This window comes from Idiotropiscis lumnitzeri, chromosome 1 (genome assembly GCF_059441095.1).
Source record: "Idiotropiscis lumnitzeri isolate Australia: NSW breed Sydney's pygmy pipehorse chromosome 1, RoL_Ilum_1.0, whole genome shotgun sequence".
Taxonomy (NCBI): Eukaryota; Metazoa; Chordata; class Actinopteri; order Syngnathiformes; family Syngnathidae; genus Idiotropiscis; species Idiotropiscis lumnitzeri.
The window spans coordinates 11,919,416-11,925,415 of NC_142391.1; positions in this window are offsets into that span (position 1 = coordinate 11,919,416).

Sequence of the window (6,000 nt, forward strand, 5' to 3'; positions counted from 1 at the left end):
AATACAAATTTTATTATGCCAATTTAGTGCTCCTTGATTTCTTTTTATTTTTTATCAGTAATCACCATCAACAGAAGTGATATAATTTGACCAGGACCTCCAATTTATATTGTCGCCATGAGCACTCATTAGATAAAACCAATAACCTCGCCACTGACTCATGTCAGTTATTTCGGTATATTGTTCTTCTAGTGTAACCCTTCCTGAATAATCTGGTATTGCTGAGACTTTTTCAAACTGGGTTCGGCGGGCCTGCAATTGATTCAGAGGAATGGTAATGGCATACTCTTGTGAAAGAGAGGTTACATTAATCAGTGTCCCTGAGTCTTTTGTCAGAAGCTGCAGGTTTTTCGACATGAGTGTAGACAGCAGTCTGCGGCTGTGCAACTTGGATGCGTCGATGTCGTCCTGGTCTCGAGGTCGTGCGCTGATTTCCACCAGGCACAGCCCTGCAAGGAAGTAGATGATGCATCTGGTCGACAGGGCTGTGCCCAGTCGCCGTTCGGCGGCTCGCTCCATCTTTCCGAGAGGGGTGTGTTTGCCACGGAAAACCCTCTTTCCAAGAGGGGTGTGTTTGCCACGGAAAACCCTCTTTCCAACTGTGGTCTTTCGTCGGTACACTGAGAGTGTACGTGGTGGAGATCCTACCCGGAGGGACCAGCGTCGCTAGGCCTGTCAGCAGGGAACCGGAGAAGCTTGCACTGCGACTGGTGGATCCAGCCGCCACGCCCCTCGACTTTTGCTGCCGTCGGGGTCACTGCAATCACCTGATGAGGGCCGTCCCAGCGTTCACTGTCCCAACGAGGTCGTTTCAGCACCTTGAGGAAGAGTTGGTCTCCCACATGGACGTGGTTTATCTGTGGATCAAAACACACTGGCCAGTAATTGTGGTCAAACATGTCTTTCATGTGGACTGGGACAGATGTGCCAGTCGCTGGTGGTTCTGGTGAACCTGAGAGTCTATGTGTGAGGCCATATAGGATAAAAAGGGGATAGTGTCCTTCCTTCGGCTGTCACTATCCTCATTGCTGTGATTGAAACACAGTCTGGCCATTGTCTCTTTTTTTTTTCTTTGTCTTGATAAGTCAGTTCCATTCGTGCGTTCCACAAGTCCTGCAGACTGTATGCAAAATGACGCTTTGAGTCAATTTTGCAACAACTGTCCCACTTGTTACAAACATTATTCACAAAATGCATCATTTTCACTTTAAATCACTCTTGAAATTCCAAATGTCAGGATAATTCGATTACACAACTCTTTTTCCAACTGTTTTAACATCATCATGTGTTGTTGGAAACAACGTAATCCATTTTGAAAACACATTAATTATAACCAAACAATATTGCAACCCAAACAACTAACACTTTGTCTAAAAAAAGTTTTTTGTTGAAAAGTCTATATGTGGGAACAATTTCATATCATACTTCCCCCTGTTGACACACGACTATCTGCTCGTGTGTCAATCATCTTATTCCTCTAATCAATGAATTAGGCAGCCAGGATTTGCCATCTGCCAATTTGCTGATCCTGTCCTCAGCAATGTTTGCACCTTTGTTTTCTCCCAACGGTGCATTCAATTAGTGGTGTATTTTTTCCTGGCGTGAGATCAAATTGTCAAGTTGATTTGCTGCGTGTGTGTGTGTGTGTGCATTACCCCTTGCTGCATTGTCAGCGAGGCAGTATTCAATTGTAATCGTGTCATTTTCTGTTCAGAGAATTTTGCGTTTACAAATACTTATTTAGATGTGCTTTATGCACAACTTTTCTTTCATCTTTTGTGATTTTTTAAAGCGCCGTTTGCCCAATGTCGACAGAACACATAAACATATATCTTGGCAGTCAGTCCAAATTGTAAAATGTTTTTTAGAAAACATCTTACAATTCTGGATCAGCACAGAAATTTCTGCTGCTTGTCCTGCACATACAGATTTTAATATCCCTTGAAACAAAATGCTTTGTTAAAAAAAAATTCCCACCCCTTTGCGGCCGTCAAAAAACTGTCTCTCCAGTCGGGAGAAAGGTGTCCAAGAGGTCAGGTCGCTGTTTGGTGGTAATTTGGACTCGGCTTCCACAGTCGTGTGGTGTGCCTTCTACTGGTGCGGGAAAAAGTGACGCTGGGCTGAGCGCACCTTATCAGTGTAATGTGACAATTAGGTCGCCGTGCAATGTGAATGTGGTGGGAAAAGGAATGTCATTTTTTGATTCCTTAAAGCAGCAGTGAAGACTGCTTGATCCAATTGTTGTGACTAATATGCAAGTGATTTCATGAGCCCTGCGCGTCTGCAGCCACACAAGGTCATGAAACCATTTTTTGCAGTCACTTTTTGCTCAAATGGCTCATAGTAATTTGGTAGTGCTAATACATCTTAATCAATGAGTTCACACTTGACAAGTTCAAAAGCTTGTCAGCCTCAAGTGTTCAAACATTTTTTTTTTTTTTTCCTCAAATGTCTTTGGCTTGTCATAAATGATGTCCAGCAATAGTCGTGTGATTTCTAAGTACTTTGCAATCCATGCCTGGCAATAATTGCATACACCTATAAGGGACATCATTTACTTCTTTGTTATTGGTTTTAGGGCTCGGGCAACGACTTCTTTTTCCTTGTCCCCAAAAATGCGCCCCTTTTCAGTCAAAATGCGGCCTAAATATGTGACTTCCTTTTTTAACAGCTGCATCTTATCTTTAGTTCAGATTATATCGTCGGTTCAATTTGATGACACATTAAGTAATTCTCGTGGTCAAACATATGTTTAATATCTTCCTCGATGTCTTCCCCGCTGTCATTGTCAGAGGGGGAATCCAGAGGTTTGGACATTAACTCGCAGTCCGAAGCCCCTCTGGGGTCCCGGCCTAGTCATTCATCATCAGATGACTCGTCAACACGGCGTCGACTAGGCTTAACTTTTCCCCCACAATGACGAGCAAGATGACCTTTTTTTCCGCAATTGAAACACTTGCCTTCCTTGAACCACTGTTGATGTTTGGGTGACAATTTGGACAAGTCAACTGGACTTCTTTTTTTTGTATTTTTGTCCACGTAATTCTTCTTTGTTATCACGACTCGGTCCCGAAAAATTTATGTTTTTATCAAGACGTTCAGTTTTTTTCTTTTCCTGTTCGACACGTTCATTATTTTCTGCATAATTCAGGATTTTCTTTTCCATTTTACAAGCTGGCCAATTTAAATTATGTTGTTCTATTCGAAAAACCTGTGATTTTCTTTTCCTTTTTCACCTAATCACAAATTTCTTATCACAAAAGTGAACTTGTTAATTCTATTTTATTTCCAATTTTTCCGAATCTTTTGACTCATTTCACTTTAACCAATTTTACCTTAAAGTGGACAAGTGCCCATTAATGTTATTGTAGTTTCTAATTCCTTCTATGCTTTAATGAAATTTATTGCCCTTCTAACTAAATTTCCATCTTTTTTCCTGTGTCATTTTCCATTTCTGTTCTACTTTGATTCCAAAAATTATCAACTGAAATCTGAAATATAAACTCTTTCTTCAATTCACCAAAAAGCAGGATCTAATTTCTATCCTCCTTCTCTCATTCAAATGACACAGCCTTCAATCACTAAACTCTCTCTCTCTTTCCTTCTCCGCACCTGGGACCTCTCCACAGGCTGCTCCTTCTGCACGCCCCTGATTTATGACCACCCCTCCTCCTTGCCTCCTGCAAAGGCTTTTCTTCTCCCAATTTCCAAATTCACTGTAGTTTTTCCACAACCACTCAAAGCTACCAATGTGTTGAATTAAAAATTTCAAAATCAGGAAACACCTATGCTTTTGCAAAGATTCCTCATGTTCACTTTCAAAACCTTCATTCAATCTTTCATAACACCTACTTCTCTCTTTCAATTCATGCACCCAACTCAGTGTCTTACATCCCTCAACCACATAGGTTCTAATTCTGTTACTCTATCCAGTTTTCCACTTGCAAATCTGCCTATGACACCTTTCTCACTTGCCCTATCATTTGGACTTCATCAATCCTTTCTATGGAACATTAATTGTTCCTTTCCCTTTTCTACACATTCTTTTTCTTTTCTTATTAACTTCCAATCTCTACACTGCAAAGTTTCCCTGGACTTTACTATATTACCTAATACCTCAATTTTAGAAAATTGGACCAGTTTGTCAACACCTAGGGTGTTCTAAAAACTGGTTTCTCATCAGTAGGACAGCAACTCAATTTTCCTGTTGTGGCAATTCTCACTTCAACTTTTTCAGGTGGAGATTTCTTGTCTATTACATCCACAACAGTCCGCTGTTTATAATCCTACTGTATTACATGGGATTAAATACCAAATGGTATTTGTAATCCCCAATCACACCATTCACTCACTTTGCATACAGTTTTTTTTTCAAACATTCACAAACAAAATGATCTACTCACCCCACACACTCGCACACACTCCAGCTCACTGACTCAACCCCCATTCTCTTCTTCGTTCTCACACACACACATAGTCAGACACAGACATATACACGGGCCCACAAAACAACACACACAGTTCTCAACATTGAACAGCTACAAACGAGAAGCTAATCAATAATTTTCAATTTCAGCTAACCTACATTTTTCCTTTATTTCAAATTCGGAAGGTTGACAGTTAATTTCCTTCATCAATTTTGCCGCCATTTCTGACGGTCTTAATTATTCTTGATGTCTAGTTATGGTTCCTCGGTGTTGAGAAAAATTCAAATTGCCTGACTTTGGGTCGAATACCAAGCTTCTACTCCCAATTTGGAGCGGGTATTCCTGGGTGTTTTTACTCACAACCCTCGGTCAGTTTTAGTTTTCTCAAACGTTGGACATTCATACAATGCACATACACACTCACAGATTGATCATTTCTGTGTCTGTGAAAATAGATCAACTATTTTCGTCTTCTATAAATAAACGTTGTACTATCACTTCCAAATATAGTAATAATTACATCTGTACTCTACCAGAAATAAGAACCCCTAAATCTGCCTTCCAGAAAAAACAACAGTTAATTCTGTACTATCCGAGCAGATATAATCAACTACACTTGTACTCTCTACCAGACAAGGAATGCCTTAATCTGCCTTCCAGAAAAAAACAACAGTTAATTCTGTACTATCCGAGTCTTCCAACAAGCCTTCCAAAATAGCAAAGTTAAATCTGTATTTCTTCCAGAAAATAACGAAGCTAAGATGTACTATCTCTTCGGGTAAAGGAACTCCCTGAAACCCTACTATCCTTCAAAAACCCAAAAACTCAAGTTTTTTACTATCTGTTGTATACAACCACTGACCTGTGACAATCTCTTCGCTGGTCGAGACACTCGCGGTTCGTGGATGAAGTCTGTGTTCTCTCCGGTGGAGGATGGCCGAGGACTGGCCTCCTGGAAGAGAGGACTTTTCACGATGGCGCCGTTTTCAGTCATCGTCAATCGTCCACCGCAGATCACACGTTTTCATCCGGCATTCGAAGGACCAAGTAATGTCAGGGATGTTTCTATCAAAACAAGCCTGAACAAATGAATCAACCAGCCAAGATTGTCTGTCATTTACGCGCGGGGCAGCCCTCGAACTCCGAGGCGAAGCCAGCGTGTTCGACTGCACACATGGTTTTTATTTGCATCAGCATAAGCAATTTGAATATGCAATACAGAATGGTAAACTTGACATTTGACTCCATCACACTCTTCCAGCCTATTCTAATGGTTTCAGATTACAAGACATCTTTTGGTGTATGGTGTATTTTCACAAGGCCTGACACATACAAGTTATCTCTCTGGCCATGACGATATTGTTGCTTTAGAGGTACCAAGCCTTGTGCTGAACCTCCCCAAGTCATAAGTTACGGCCTTAGAAGCGAGTGAGTCTCACTTTATCTGCTCAGGGTCTAAGAGGTCATCAACACCCCAAGGGAGGTGTTCACAGAAAAGGGCTCTGGCGTTGGGGAGTCACATTCGCGAGGAGCCGTACCTGGCACCCATAGGACAGTTCAATTTGAGGCCAGA